Source organism: Perca fluviatilis, chromosome 8 (assembly GCF_010015445.1).
Source record: "Perca fluviatilis chromosome 8, GENO_Pfluv_1.0, whole genome shotgun sequence".
NCBI lineage: Eukaryota > Metazoa > Chordata > Actinopteri > Perciformes > Percidae > Perca > Perca fluviatilis.
In genome coordinates, this window is record NC_053119.1 from 36,241,923 (window position 1) to 36,259,520 (window position 17,598).

Genomic DNA, 17,598 nt, shown 5'->3' on the forward strand with positions numbered 1-17,598 from the left:
TGACCCACCCAGACCTCTCAGGTCGTCTGGGACAGGACTGCTTGTTGTCCCCAGAGTCAGAACTAAACAGGGGGAAGCAGCGTTCAGTTTTTATGCTCCACATATCTGGAATAAACTCCCAGAAAACTGCAGGTCCGCAGCAACTCTCAGTTCTTTTAAATCAAGGCTGAAGGCCTATCTTTTTGATGTTGCCTTTCTCTAAATAACTCTTCATTTCTTATATTGAAGTTGCATTGTTGAAACTGTATGATAATCTATATAAGCATATAAAGAGAAATTCCTTTTGTATCTGCTTTTATTCGTTTAACTGTTTTAACTGCTCTTTAATGTTTAATTTCTTATACTGCACTGTAACTTTTATTCTCGTATTTTATCTGTTTTGAATTTTTTTAATCTGTTTTTATGTAAAGCACTTTGAATGGCCCTGTTGCTGAAATGTGCTATACAAATAAAGCTGCCTTGCCTTGCCTTACTGTTGGTTTTTAAAGCACTTAATGGTTTACTGCCAAAATACTTTTCTTATCTATATATGTTCCAATGTTACGAACCGTCCGGAACTCTCAGATCATCTATGGCAGCTCTGTCCCCAGAGTTACAACTGGACATGATGCAGCATTTAGCCTAGTTTTTATTCACCACATATCTGCAACAAACAAAAAACAAGAGGTCTGCTCCAAATTGCCAGTCTTCTTTAAATAGTAACTATTCATTCATAACTTGGACTGCACTGTAACTTTATTTTGAGTTTATTAAACTCTTATTTTTTTATTAATATGAACATTTAAACTATTAACGGAACTATTAAGTAGTCTCGCTTTGCCACACCCTCCTCCAAATCGCGCTGAAGGAGAGTCTGGCTACTCCACATTGCATTCGTGGATGGGAGGAAAATTTGCTCTGGTTTAGTTGCATTTCTTTAAAGGTGCAATATGTAATACTGACAGCTAGTGTTAAAAAAAAAGTTACTGCAGTACAATTCAAAATACTGGAGAGAGTCGTCTCCCATGCCCCCTCCTCCCCAGACTCGAAGTTTACGGAGGTTGCCAGGTTGACAACGTTGCTAGACGATTGTCTCACATAGCCAGACATAACTAGCTAGTGTTATATGCTGGCTATATTGACAGTCATAAAAGCCCGTTCTCACGTGGAGTTCTGTACCCAACTGACAAACACACTTTTTCGGCTTAGAATTACAGTAGGAACCGCCAAAAAAACCACAACCTTGCCGTCCTCTCCACCCGACGGACAGACACACATCCTCGGCTTAGAATTACAATAGGAACCATTAAAAATACCACTACCTTGCTGACTGAACACACTTCATTGGCTTAGAATTAAGGCAACAATCGCTAAACACACTGCAAACTCACAATCCTCTCTTCTCGATTTACAGCCCCCCTTCTCTTGGCTTAAAATAACTCACCATTGTCGGCTCCGGCCGCTGAACTACACTTTGTAAACAGCCATGGGCTGCTTGCCTGGTCTTCCGGTAACGTTAGCCATTAGCATGGCGGCATTAGCCAGGACTAGCCAGGACCAATCGGGATCACTTTACTGGCTGTGTCTCAATTTTTTTTGCGAGTAACCAACTCTAGCTATATAATTCAATGTGAGTACACAAATGTTGAAATGACAATAAAATGCCCGTCCCTAGTGGCTGTGATAAATTAGCCTGAAGCTAATGCTTACCTGTTCAGGAGGAAATAAGTCAACTCTGCGTCCTTTTGGGCTGTCTCCATGTTTTTTTTTAGGGCGGGTAGAATCTTTCTCCATTTATCCCGTTTGTTTGCTGCTTTCATGGCTGTACTAACGTTACAGCTGTAGCGCGCTGGGTTTAAGTTTTTACAGGTATATCTGGCAACCCGGCCTGGCTGTCAAACTGGGCAGTTGATAACAACACACAGATCAAAACACAAACAGAAATTTCAAAAGGAGAAAATACTGGTGTTAGCATTGTTGTCAGAAAAGATAGTATTTCAACTTAGCATGTTTCCTTAATATTTGATGACGCATTGGGGTCATTTTTGGATTTATTACAGTAAATATATTACATATTGGACCTTTAAATGGGCGGTGCTAAACTCCGCACAGAGCCGCTGCAAAATACCGTATTTTCCGCACTATAAGGCGCACTTAAAAGCCTTTAATTTTCTCAAAAAATGACAGTGCGCCTTATAATCCGGATCACTGCCCCGTTGACGGGACACTGCGTCGCTGTAACCTCGATAAAACTTCCATTCATTCGTGTTTTTATAACTTTAAAGCATTAAATATTCAAAATATACAGCCATGCGACACACCAATTGAAAGCTTAGCCTCTAATGATTAATTTAAGCCCACATACAAAGCATACGATGATTTATAGCAGTTACACAACCGTTACAAAGTAAACAATTTACAATAAAACAATTCAGCCATAATCTGCGCAGGTGTCGAGAGTGCATCCATACCTGATTTCGTTGTCCTTTCAGCAACAAAGTGGTATTTTGGCCAAAACTTTTCATAAATCCACAAGAGTCCAAGGAAATGTAATATCCAAGCTTTATATTCCAAAACGATCTGTTCGCCTCACAATGTTGAAGTTTCTGGCCGAATCACAACGGAAAAACGCGTTTTCCATTTCTGCACTTGTCATCGCCGCTAGCTTCTCTGCCCAGCTTGCTACATGATCGATGTGGGCGTCATTGTATTCCCTAGCTTCTAAGCTTTCGATTGGTAGCTCATATTAGCCAATCCGTTCAGGTTTGCCTCTGATATGGCCAATGGAAGCGGACAAGCCGATGACAACATGTCAGGGACCACGTTGAGACGATCGCCATTTTCTCGGACCACTTAGATTTAAATGCGGAGGGAGTGAACGGAGTTGTCAGAACGCTTCATAAAGTTTGACTTTATCTGACGGTTTTGTTGACATTCCCTTTAGCACAGCTCCATCTAGTGGATTCATAACGCAACCCCAGTCAAACGTTTGACTGCAGTAACTATTCTATGCGCCTTATAATCCGGTGCGCCCTATATATGAAAAAAGTTCTAAAATAGGCCGTTCATTGAAGGTGCGCCTTATAATCCGGTGCGCCTTATAGTGCGGAAAATACGGTAGTCATGCGAGAGAAAACTCAGATTGGACAGATAGTCTAGCTAGCTGTCTGGATTTACCCTGCAGAGATCTAAGGAGCAGTCATCAACAGTCCTCATAAATCCACCGAATTTAAAATTCCAACACAAAGAAAGCGGAAGGAAACAGAAAATAAATGCATCCGGAAGAATATCCAGCAGCACCGGAGCAATCCCGGAAGTGGAACGCAAAGGATATAGACTGCTATTAAAGGAATACGCCACCGTTTGTTGAAATAGGGCTTATCACGGTCTACCCTGGCTGTAGATAGGTGGGCCAATGCATTTTTTGTCTCAGTGCAAGTAATTAGGTTGCTTTTTTGTCTTTTGTTGGCTCACTTTTACTCACAACATGCTAACCGGCAACATAGGATTCCATTCACTACACTATGCTAACTAGCGGCGGTGCTGCCGGTGTTGCACCGGACTAAAACAATGCATGCACAAAAAATGGGTTGGCCCACCTATCTACAGCTAGGGGAGACCGTGATAAGCCCTATTTCAACAAACGGTGGCGTATCCCTTTAAGTAACCACTACTTAAAATGATAATTTCACAGTTACTTAAAACTCTATAGTTTTAACATAATTTATGTGCTATTTTGACAGAACAAACCAGTAGCACATGTAAATAAGAAACTGTTGGTAGAGTTATTGAAAAACTCTGGCAACTGATTGCCTCATTTTTTGAGTTCTGCCTACTTATTTGGGTTTACAGTGTTGTAAATGTACAGCCAAGTGGCTTGTTGACTAATGCTGTGTTTATTGATCTACAGTATTATACATCTGCCCTCCTGTCACACTTAAGACCCCCATCTTAGTGATTTGTTAAACAGACTAATGACTAGATCTAGGCCAGATCCATACTGTGTGCCTTTTAATAATATAATACTTAATTTTAATACGCCATTATAATGTGGTTAATAACTGATGGCAGTTATCGTAGTATGAAATTAAACATGCAATTTGCAGATTGTAGTTGCATAACATGAGGCAGAATTCAAACTCAAAGCAACTTGCGTGATGTATGGTGAAAGAGTTGTGCCACTAGCCAAAGATAATGGAATTTTGTATTCTGAATTATGGGTTTTGGCTTAGCCTTATTTGATGGGCTCTAAAATATGCCAAAGGCTGTCTTAATATACATTCACATTTTGGAAATTGTCATGGTTTTTCATAATCTGATGTAAAATCCAATAAAAAACTGTCCAACTGGCAACATCATCTATTTTAGTTAGGAGTGACAGTGGCAGATTTAATCAAATGATTTGATTGTGAAATATGTCATTCTTGTGAAAAGTAGAAGAAACAAAGAATAAGGATTGGGAAAGTTACTGTAAGATCTGCTTTTTTTTTTGACAAACATTTTCGTCATTTGTACAAACGTGAAAAGTCAAAAAGCTTGTAGCTGCAAAACCTCTGCATGTATTGAATTTGACAAGATGTTTTGTGAGTTCCACCACACATGGCTGGAAACCCATAATTAAGTCAGGCAGTGAGCTCATGCACGGACCTGAATGAAAGAGACTTATTGAATCACTGCATCATAGACCCTTAAAAGCTGAAAATCCAATGAAGAGTCTAAATATAGCAGAAATTTCCTCCGAGACAGAGCACCAGTGATGGCTGAGAGTTGTATGTCATGTCCTCTCTTTGGACTGTTAACAGAACATGCTGTGAGAGCAAGAGTTAGGATACTGAACAGCACAGACAAATCTGGCTACAATTTACCACACTGTACATAAACTTAAGTCTGTTTTTAAAAGTATCTATTTCTCAAACTTGGGCTCCCCTGTGACTCATAATGTGACTCTGTCATGTTGTTGTGGTAAGTGCTGTGCGTCACTGCGCTGTGCAGCTCATTGTCAGCCTCAACTGCAGAGAGCTAGAAACAACTCTTTGAACTTTGGTATCAAATCATTACTGTAATGTGAAACACAAATGACAACTGGAGCATGTCAGGTGTTTTATTTTGTTTCGATTTTATTTCATAAAACCGAGTGGGACCTCCCAAATTTTGATTTCCCTCTCTTATGAACATCCATTTAGTTTTAAAGGGGATTGCTTATCTTCAATGAGGAGACACTGATTCCTGCGGCATTCTGTCAGATGTGAATAGTGTGTGACTTGCGCGAACATCCCGCTCTGGGATCAAGTCTGTTTTGCATTTTCTGTTATTGTCGGAGCAAAATGTATTTCGTTTTTTGTAATGTAATGTAAGTTCATTAGTTCATATTAAACATGCATGAGGTTAACAGATACATAGACAGTTGTTCAAATAAGGGATGATGAGTCTTAATTGAGTTGCATACTATTATAGACTTATTTGGATTTATTCTGCTATGGATAGGACTGAATTGTGATTAAATTCCTCCTTAAGATTGTATGTATCTCTTATCCTGTATAAATGTGCATGCATATACTACTGAATTAGCAGTTTAAAAAAAAAAAAAAAAAAAAAAACTACTGAAGAATATACACCATTCAATTACAGTTTTTTTCCAATTGCTAAAACACAATTTTGCACGAGAAATGGTGGGTGGTCAGCAAACCAGTTTTGGACTGGGGCGGCATGATGAAAGCTCACGTTGTCCCATACTACAACGTACCGGTTTCTTTGATGGTCTGCATCATTCATATGCTCTGGTGGTATGAGAATGTAGTGGAGTCTGTCCATAAATGTGAGAATATGGCTGTGTTGTATGGTCCAAGGTTGGCATGTCGATGGAAGACACCATTTCAATCAGGAGAGACTTGTTTGCAGATATGTAAAAGGTTTTAAATGTACAAGAGCATGTACTGTACAGTGTATTGGAGATTGGACTCCATTGTTATATTAATACATTTAATATATTAATACATTAGGGGTAGGGACCCAAAATGTAACCCCTAATGGAATCCAGACACCGGTGGTGGCGGAGAAGGCCGGAAAACCAGACCGAGGAGGCACTGGAGCGACAGCCGGAGAATCACAAGGACGGGAGGTGGAAGGAGAGGAGGAGGGACGACGTCTTACTGAAATGACAGCTGATAGCACAGGGAAAGAAGCGGCTTTTTAAAACAGTGTTGTGACGCTGTGATTGGCCTATGGGATCCTTGGCTGTTCCTGATTGGTTTATCAGAAGGTGAACGCCTCCAGCGCGGATTTGCTTTAGGAGGGACTGATTACCTGTTAGATCTTCCTGAAAGAATTTGCGCTGAGCTACATGTGTATTGGAGATAGCAGCGCACATTGTGATGTTCCCACCACGTTGGCCAGGAACATCTATAATGGCTCTGTGGCCAATGATGTTTCTCCCCCTTCTTCTGGTTTTTGCTAGGTTGAACCCAGCCTCATGTATAAAGATGAACTCATGTGGGATTGCATGAGCATCCATTTCCAGTACTCCCTCAAAACAAAGAACAAAAAAAATAGTCAATATGGGGTTATCCAGTACACTGAGAAACAATGTTGCGCAGGCCCGGATTGGCTAATCGGGAGCACCGGGAGAATTCCCGGTGGGCCGGTCTGGTTGTTTGGTTGGAGGGCCGGTGTTCAGGTATGGCACTGGGTTGAAATCATAGTTGAATATTATGGATGCTGTCCCTATGCTGCCTGCACTCGCAGCCCAGTTTTTGTATTTACAGTATTTATTTTTTCTTGCAACCCACTCGCAGAGTGCAGCCTGGTTAATGATGACCTATTTATGTTCGGAGTCCTCCGACGGCAGCACCTTGCTAAAAAAAAAACAACAAACCGTCATCGTACACAAGTCACTGGTGCTTGTTGGGGGATGCTACCGCGAGCAAAAAGAAGCTGTTTTAAACGGGTAATAGAAAGTGCAAAACGGCACTGAAAAAGCGTCAATTTAAAAAGTAGAGCTCTAGAAAGTGACGCGGCCAGATGAACTTTTTCTATTTTTAGCAAAACGCCAAATGAAGACGTTGAGACGAGTAAGCTAAGTTAGTTAGGAAAAGTGCCTGCAAACCAGCTTTTATTTATATGAATCAAACTTGTTCTTGTAGCTCCGCAGCAGCAGCTAGTAGGCCAACTAGTCCAGTTTGCTGCTAACAGTGACAATGAAGAGCCAGTAAGGTTACTAAGCAGCAACTATATGAGCCCAGAACTCCAGTTTGGGCAGGTTTGATCATTGACTGAGTATTATAAGAATTAATGTGGTGTTTACCTGCTCTATATGAAAAATGCCCTGGGATAATTAATGATGCCAGATGATTCGGCACTACCATAATGACACTGACTTGACTTGATCAGAAAGCTTTGTAAAAAGGAGAGATTTGTGCTGAGAATTATGACAATTTATAAAATGTGATTTAGTGTCAGAAGCAGAACCAGTAGTGTGCATTAGGGATAGCTACTGTCAGTGTGTATGGTACATCTACTGTAAGCTGTTGTATCACAGTGTGTGAACAAGCAAACATGATCAGATTAGCTACAATATAATCACTTATTTGACCTTATTTACATGACCCATTATGAAAGTTGTATGAAATATTCAAAGGAAAAAATAGATTATGGTGTCATTAGAAAGTGCAATACAATGTATCTAGTTCTTTATTTAATCTGTGATTACTTATTTGCACAGAAACAAATTCTGATATTGTTCAATATCATTGGGTGATTGTTAAGATGTTAACTTTTCTAATAAATCTACATTGTTAAGCAACACTTGGAAATAGTGATATTTTACAAAATACACCGAATTACAAGGATGTAGAGGACAGGGCGCTATTGCAGACTTATATACTAAGGTTTTGTTTAAATTTTGTTAATATAGTCATTCGTGAAGTAAAGTGGGCCAGTCTAAGGCATGAAAATCCAGGGCTGAAAATGAGTCCCAATCCGGCCCTGATGTTGCGTGTAGTGTACTGCAGTCAATATTGTACTTACATCTACCTTTTGCACAATTTGACTCATGTCAAAACTCTACCCACAAGCCAATCAGACATAGCACTTGGAGATTAACAACTCACATCTATGCCAAAATGAAACACTGCAATCAAAACGTAACACTCCTTTCTAAAAATTCTTGCAACAAAACCATACACACAAGCACCATTTGAATTACTCTTTCATATCACCAGCAACACACTGATGGGCTTTATAGAAAACACTGCAGTCTTTGTGTTTCTATTTTTATTGTCATTTTCTCAGACTCCGTCTTCTGTAAAACTCAAAAGTAGAATTTCTGCAGTATTCAAAAAAACGTTTCTACAAAAAAAAAAAAAACATCCCACCTCAATGTCTCCGCATGCCTCTTCCATTGCTTGCAGAAGAGGCATGCAGCATACTTTCCACCGCCACGCTGAAAAGAATTCCTCGATTGTATTTAGAAAGGGGCTGTAAGGGGGCAGGTGTAAAAGTGTGAAATGGTTATGGTTGTTGAACCAATCTCGGACCAGAGCAGCTCGGTGGAAACTAACATTATCCCAGATGACAACAAACCTGGGCTGCTCTGGTCTGTCCTGCATTGCCTCCATGCTTGCAAAGTTCTCAAAATGGCTTACCTGAGGCCTATTTGTTGTCTGTGCAAGTGTTTTCAGGTGTGTTTAAAAGTGCCTACAATTGCCAGATGACTTTTGCATTTTGAACAGAGTGTTTTCCCAATGATAACAGGAATTTTTGTTTTTGAACGAAGTGTCTAATGTAAGAAAACGTGTGTAGTGTTTCACAGTAAGTGTGTTACAGAATTGCAAATAAAGTGCAAAGTTGACAATGTGTGCTATGGTTACACTGTGTTAGGGTATGCTACAAGATGTTTCGGTATTGAGGCTTTGGTCTAAGCATTCGTTTTTAGTGTGTAAGCGATGGGCAAAAACTGTAAAGTTGTTTCATTCTGATTTGGTTTCGCTTGAGAATGCAAGCCAATGTGGACAGACTGACTCGTTGAATGTTGTTGAATATGGTGTTGTCTTAGATGATGTGGCTTTGAATTTCTCGTAATCTGATTTCATTCTTTTCCAAAACCAAGTTTACAATGGCATCTTCTTGTACCCTGGTGAACATTTGGCCCCTTCCTCCACCATGGTTGCGTCTCTCAGTCCTTTAGAAATTGTGTATATATATACACACAGTATATATAGCTTGGACAATGCAGCCCAAATATACTTCCCCAACAGTAGAGTAAATTGTACAGGAAACTTGAACAGTTAGTGTATGACATCAGCCATTCATGAAGTAAACAGGTGTCACCCAACTGATACACTATGAAATGGGGTGTACTACATAGTGTGAAAGAAATTTTGGTAACATACCTGTGCTCCAGTCTAAATGTCCGGATGACAGAGGCGACATTAAAACGGCTCAAGTTGGGCTGCACTCTCTGTCCAGTCTGTCGGATTGTCAGCCCATGGTTAATGACATGATCAACTAAGGTTGCTCTGATTTCATTTGAAAGTTGTTGTCTTCTTTGGCCATGAATTCATCTACCAGCTCTACCCCTACCTCTCACTGTTCCTCCCCCTCTTATTCTTACCCTCCCTCGTCCTCTCTGCAATGTCTTCCATTGTTGTTGTAAAAAACCAAAAGGTGCTCACATGTGGTCTTTTCATAGTGCTTACTTCCTGATTGAAGTGGTAACAATTAACCATTGAGGTGTTTGGCCAGGTGGCACATATATTGGCCAATTAGCTCATGTAGTGTCATTTTGAATGGCGGGGTTTTGAAATGGCATGTGACTTTATGTCAGATTGTTGTGTCTTATGCAGAGAACCGTGTTCAGTGCATTTAAAAAGTGCCACTTTGAATTGCAAAATGTGTGTAAAGCAGAAAATGTGTTTAGACTTTTGGAGACTTGAGAAGAGGTTTTGCTCTCTGTGTCAGTTTAAATAATTGTGCTATGCATGTCATTTTAGTGTGTTAGCAATTGGAAAAAAACTGTAACTAAACTATGACTAAAAAAATCATACCAAGGTTATAAAAAAGTCTCTGTCAAAAACATATAAACTCTTGAGAATGGGGATACCAATACCTAAACATAACCATAAACATGTTGAATCATGCTTTAACTGCTACAAACATGTATTGAAGAGCAGATGTTGTACAATGTCAGTAAACATTTTGCTGATAAGTTCAGTATCAACATTTTGCAACTTGGCAGATATGTTAAAGTGATTGTTCGGAGTAGTTTCGCTGGCGCTGTTAGCAGCCGCTGCTCTGAGGAACATTGAACATTTTAGCTTTTTTGGACTACGGTTTTAGTTCATTGTGTTTATTTACCTGCCTGGACTGCATACAAATTTTGTACGTTTGTGCAAGATTTTGGATTCTCCGAGATCTTGTTGCTACCTGGGACTATTGCCGGCGTTGCTGGATTCCTGCTCACCTGTTAAGTGGTTTGAGGCCCGTGCGTCTGTCCTCCCTCAGCTGCGGCAATGATGATCGTTAAACTGACTGTATGGATTACAGTTGTGTGGATTGTTCTTTGCTCAGTTTTCCATCCTGTGCATTCGCTCTATTACTACTCGGCAGCGGAGTTGTTGCAGCTGCGCGTGCATTACGGCGAGCCTCCGTCTGCCTTAAACTTACATCCGGATATTGCCTTCATTCCACGCCGTAAATATGTTCATCGTGGATCTCGTCGGAGTTTTAAAGTTGTCTCCATCCATTTGGTCCACGAACCCCCGTCCTCCAAGGAAACATTTTCGGACTACTGATCACAGTGTCTTAGCCAAGCCAACCAAGGTGACTACCTCTATAAACGCTAAAAACAACCTTTCATTTGGGCTATGGAATATACGATCAATCTCTGAAAAAGGTCCCTTCGTGAATGATCTGCTGCTTGATCATAAGTTCGATTTTCTCTGTCTTACTGAGACTTGGCAAAAAAGTAATGACTTTTATCATCTGAACCACTCTATTCCTCCTGGATATGCTTTTATCTGTAAACCACGCACTGTTGGCCGGGGTGGGGGGCTTGCAGTACTATATAAGGAAAAATGGAAAGTTACTAATCTCCCTGTAACTGATTTTATTTCCTTTGAATCTGTTGCTTTACAAATCAATGGATTCATACCGACTATCATTGCTACTGTATACAGGCCTCCGAAGGCAAATTCTGTATTCCAACAGGAATTTTCAAAATTTTTAACCTCACTTTGTTCATTGTCTCCAAACGTGGTTTTAGTTGGTGATTTTAATATCCATGTGGATAATACAGAAAATGCATGTACTAGAGAGTTTTTATCATGCCTAGATAGTTTTGGACTACCGCAATTTATCAATGTCCCAACTCATTCAAAAGGTCATACTCTTGATTTGGTCTGCTGTTCAGGTGTGTTTCCTGGAAATTGCACTACTTCTGACTTAACTCTGTCAGACCACTTGCTGGTGTCTTTTAATGTCTTTTTATCTGTGTTTAAGCTTAATGTGAGTCGTCCAATCACATTTCGAAATATAAATAATACTGATCCCTCAATTCTTGGGGAATGTTTGTCCAAAATCCCCTACAAAGACCTTTCATGGAATCTTGATGATTTAATCCAGCATTACAATGACAATCTTCAAATGATCCTTGACACTGAAAACCAGGAATGTTTCGTTTGTCAACTCTGCACCCTGGTTTACACTGGATCTTCGTCAGCTAAAAGTCAAGGGGCGCCGATTAGAACGCTTGTATTCCAAGACTGGACTTGTAGTACATAAAGATTTGTATGCTGATCACATGCAAGTTTATAAGACTGCACTTTCCACAGCGAAATCAGATTATTATGCAGGTTTAATTGGATCTGGTGTAGGAAACATAAAAATCTCTATTCTCTGTGGTTAACACTATTTTAAAGCCTCCTGATTGTTCAAACTGACATACTGATTCTACAGAATTGTGTGAAGCATTTATGCACTTTTTTAATAAGAAAATTGAACATATCCACCAGCAATTGGTCTCACCAAACCCTTATTGTAATATACCTCAGTCTAGCTTTGTTCCATCTCTGTTATCTTTATTTTCTGTTTTTAAAATTCCAACAGTTGAGGACATCGGTCTCATTGTACAAAAATCTAAGTCTGTCACTTGTCAACTAGACCGATTACCGACCCACTTGGTTAAAGCTGGTTTATCATTCCTTTCAACTTTAATCACTGACATTATGCATACATCGCTTCTTTCTGGGACTGTCCCTACTGCACTTAAAACCGCTGTTATAACACCTATTCTTAAGAAACCTGGGACAGACACAAACAATTTTGAAAATTTTCGACCTATTTCAAATCTGCCGTTTTTGTCAAAAATCCTAGAAAAAATTGTTGCTCTTCAGCTCCGCGAACATCTCTCTTGCAATTGTTTATATGAGCAGTTTCAATCAGGGTTTCGTGCTCTTCACAGTGTTGAAACTGCCCTTGTAAAGATTTCTAATGATCTATTACTTGCGGCTGATGCTGGTCTTTTATCAATACTTATACTTCTTGATCTTAGTGCGGCATTTGACACCATTTCACATCCTATACTTTTGAGTAGGTTGGAATCTATTGGAATCACTGGTATGGCTTTAAGCTGGTTTCGTTCCTATCTCACAGATCGCATTCAATTTGTACAACTCAAACAGTTTAAATCAAATCCTACTCCTGTTGTCACTGGTGTTCCCCAGGGCTCTGTTCTAGGACCACTTCTGTTTACTATTTACCTTTTACCTATTGGCACTATTTTTAGGAAATATGATATTAAATTTCATTGTTATGCCGATGACACCCAACTTTACCTGTCTTCTAAACCTTCATCAAAGTTTCCCTGCTCCGCTCTTGGTGAGTGCTTAAGTGAATTAAAAAATTGGTTTTCAAGTAATTTTCTAAAATTGAACAGCAGTAAAACAGAAATTCTTCTAGTTGGTACAAAAAATACGATAAGTAAGTCAAATATTTCTTCGATGGTAATAGATAAATGTTCTGTTCCTCTATCGAATCAGGTCACAAGTTTGGGTGTCATTTTTGACACAACATTGTCTTTTGAAGCTCACATTAATAGAATTACCCGTTCTGCATTCTTTCACATTCGCAATATAAATCGTCTGCGTCCTGTCCTTTCACTCAAGAGTACTGCTACACTGGTGCATGCTCTTGTAACATCACGAATCAACTACTGTAATGCTTTGTTTTATGGGCTTCCTTCGAAATCTCTCCATAAATTACAGTTGGTACAAAACACTGCAGCTCGAGTCATTACCAAAACTCGCATTTTTGAACACATTTCTCCTGTTTTACAGAAGTTGCATTGGCTCCCGGTTAAATTCCGTTTAGATTTTAAAGTTTTGCTTTTAACTTACAAAGCACTTAACAATTTGGCTCCTTCATATCTTCAAGATCTTCTTCATATTCATACTCCTTCCCGCACTCTAAGATCTGCTTCTGTACTTACACTTGTTCTGCCATGCACTAGGACAGCTTCTATGGGGTCACGAGCTTTTGGCTATGCTGCTCCCCATTTATGGAACTCTCTTCCTGTGGAAGTTCGAAACAGTTCTAGTCTCTCAGTTTTTAAATCTCGTCTTAAAACGTATCTGTTTAGGCAGGCTTTTATGTGATTAATGTTTGATGCTGTACTGGTTTGATTTTTCTTTTTCTTCTTTAAATGTTTTCTATAAATTTTGTAAGGCGTCCTTGAGTGTCATGAAAGGCGCCTTTAAATAAAATGTATTATTATTATTTACATACACTTCTGGTGTACTTACAAACTTTCCAATCAATCGTTTTATGAGTACATAACCTATTTGTACTACTGTAGACGTTTGGTATCATTTCGGGCATTATTAGTTGGGTAATGTTAAGAGACACTTCGGATCCATTAGCCCCTGCGCTAAGCTATTCAGCTGATAACGCTACGCTATGCTAACTCGTCCAATGTTAGACCCAGGTGAAAAAAGCTTCTGGGGGCGTGTTTGGCTCGAGGTCATGGTGCAAAGGACCCTAGGGTGAAATTACTCCGAACCATCACTTTAATTAACGACCATTTTTCGTTAGGCTGATAGAAAATGTACTCCGAGCAGCATAACGTTTCTTTCAAACGTACTTGCTGTTGCCAATTAGTTAGCAAATTAGATTAATTATAGAATTATTGTCATCAGTCTTCTGTGCTGAATCGCTGCCGTCACATTAAAAGCACCACTTCGCTGACTGAGTCTGTTTAATGGTGTTGCCTGCAGTTAAAGTTAACATAGCCCTACTGAGTCTACCTGCAGTTATGAATCTAACTCAAATCTCATAGCAAAGGTTAGAAATCTGCCTATGTATTATTCTGCTCTAATTGTTATTTCATTTATATTCATTGGCACAGTGAAACAAAAACTTCAGCGCAGGGCAACTGGTGTCACTGTTTGTGACAAATGCCAAATTTTCACTGCATGGTACCGCTTGTTAACAATACTTTTCTGTTTTCTACTAGTACCCCATCAACGTAGGTGGGATTCTTAGCTAATCGTCATAGCTGTGACATCATCTTCAACACGACACAAACACAGTGTGTTCTGGATCCTCTATCGGCAACCAGACCGAGGAACGTCGGTACCTTGTCACAGCATGGTCTGGTGGGCTGCCACTTTTTTTAAATCTGGGTCGAGTAAATACAAAAATGACTGTCCTGTATATCATGAGCTAGTCTCCCTGACCCTGGGTCCTGTCTATCATGAGCTAGTCTCCCTGACCCTGGGTCCTGTATATCATGAGCTAGTCTCCCTGACCCTGGGTCCTGTATACCATGAGCTAATCTCCCTGACCCTGAGTCCTGTCTATCATGAGCTAGTCTCCCTGACTCTGGGTCCTGTCTATCATGAGCTAGTCTCCCTGACCCTGGGTCCTGTATATCATGAGCTAGTCTCCCTGACCCTGGGTCCTGTATACCATGAGCTAATCTCCCTGACCCTGAGTCCTGTCTATCATGAGCTAGTCTCCTGACCCTGGGTCCTGTCTACCATGAGCTAGTCTCCTGACCCTGGGTCCTGTCTATCATGAGCTAGTCTCCCCCCTGCGGTCCTGTATATCATGAGCTAGTCTCCCTGACCCTGGGTCCTGTATACCATGAGCTAATCTCCCTGACCCTGGGTCCTGTCTATCATGAGCTAGTCTCCCTGACTCTGGGTCCTGTCTATCATGAGCTAGTCTCCCTGACCCTGGGTCCTGTATATCATGAGCTAGTCTCCCTGACCCTGGGTCCTGTATACCATGAGCTAATCTCCCTGACCCTGAGTCCTGTCTATCATGAGCTAGTCTCCCTGACCCTGGGTCCTGTCTACCATGAGCTAGTCTCCCTGACCCTGGGTCCTGTTTACCATGAGCTAGTCTCCCTGACCCTGGGTCCTGTTTACCATGAGCTAGTCTCCCTGACCCTGGGTCCTGTCTACCATGAGCTAGTCTCCCTGACCCTGGGTCCTGTATACCATGAGCTAGTCTCCCTGACCTTGGGTCTTGTATACCATGAGCTAGTCTCCCTGCCTGTCTACCATGAGCTATAATCCCTGACCCTGGGTCCTGTCTACCATGAGCTAGTCTCCCTGACCCTGGGTCCTGTCTACCATGAGCTAGTCTCCCTGACCCTGGGTCCTGTATACCATGAGCTAGTCTCCCTGACCCTGGGTCCTGTATACCATGAGCTAGTCTCCCTGACCCTGGGTCTTGTATACCATGAGCTAGTCTCCCTGACCCTGAGTCCTGTATATCATGAGCTAGTCTCCCTGACCCTGGGTCCTGTATACCATGAGCTAGTCTCCCTGACCCTGGGTCCTGTATACCATGAGCTAATCTCCCTGACCCTGAGTCCTGTCTATCATGAGCTAGTCTCCCTGACCCTGGGTCCTGTCTACCATGAGCTAGTCTCCCTGACACTGGGTCCTGTCTACCATGAGCTAGTCTCCCTGATCCTGGGTCCTGTCTACCATGAGCTAGTCTCCCTGGGTCCTGTCTACCATGAGCTAGTCTCCCTGACCCTGGGTCCTGTATACCATGAGCTAGTCTCCCTGACCCTGGGTCCTGTATACCATGAGCTAGTCTCCCTGCCTGTCTACCATGAGCTAGTCTCCCTGACCCTGGGTCCTGTATACCATGAGCTAGTCTCCCTGCCTGTCTACCATGAGCTATAATCCCTGACCCTGGGTCCTGTCTACCATGAGCTAGTCTCCCTGACCCTGGGTCCTGTATACCATGAGCTAGTCTCCCTGACCCTGGGTCCTGTATACCATGAGCTAGTCTCCCTGACTCTGGGTCTTGTATACCATGAGCTAGTCTCCCTGACCCTGGGTCCTGTATACCATGAGCTAGTCTCCCTGACCCTGGGTCCTGTATACCCTGAGCTAGTCTCCCTGACCCTGTATATACTGAGCTAGTCTCCCTGACCCTGGGTCCTGTATATCATGAGCTAGTCTCCCTGACCCTGGGTCCTGTATATCATGAGCTAGTCTCCCTGACCCTGGGTCCTGTATATCATGAGCTAGTCTCCATGACGCTGGGTCCTGTATATACTGAGCTAGTCTCCATGACGCTGGGTCCTGGGTACCGTTGAGCTTAGTCTCCCTAACCCTGTTGTGTTATGTTTTTTTTTCAGTTTTTCTGGCCCCTCTGTAAGTTATTTGTGCTCCACCCTGCTCTGCCCCTCTTCAAATACCCCAAATACCCCAAAGCTAACACATAAAAGAATACATTGATTTAAACAATAAAACAACTAACATATGTTCTCTAAGGAAAGATTTCCCCAATAAACAACTTTAAACATTTATTACAAAGTAAATTCTATATTTTCACAGTTCACAGTTCAGGAGGCAAATTCAGGTGTCAGGATGGAGACACTTACTGTACAATACAAAACTTCATAGTTATTTTAAGAACTTAAAGCTGCACAAATGTATTGGAGTGTTTATCTACCAGCGGAGTGCATCTGTTTCTGGTGGTCATGCTCTCTTTGCACTCACATGGTTTGGTTTTGTGGGCTCAACATGTCTGCCCTACAGGGATTCGTTATAATGGACTCAACTTGTGTTATTTTGAAATAAAGAAAACCTTAAACATTCAGCAGTTTCTTTGTATTGTTGTAAAACTACTTCTTGCTCCCTTGTTACAATGGCACTGCTGCCATATGTTAATGGTGCTCATAGTTCAGGTCAGCCCTTCACTTGGTCTATCAGACCTTTTCCTTTGTCGCCCTTCTGTTAGCCCCAACATCAGTCAGGCCAGTCTGACTCACTGAGACCACAAAATCATTCCTTTGTTTATCCTTTTTCACAACTAAAAGTCCATAAGTTAAAACTAACAATGGCAGCTATAACACTGAAAGTGGATTATTATATAAAATGATTGCTAGCTTCTGGGTAACACCAATTTTACAACCTAACTTTAATAAAAATAAATGGAACTGGCGCATCACTACCAACCAAAAACACATGTGAAAGGCATTTCAATCCAAAATAATTATGACAGTGGGTGACTGTAACAGATCTCATGCTAGCTGTGTGTGTCTATTTAGTGCATAAAAGAGTGAGTTGTGGGTCCAAGATTGCTATTCTGACCTCAAGC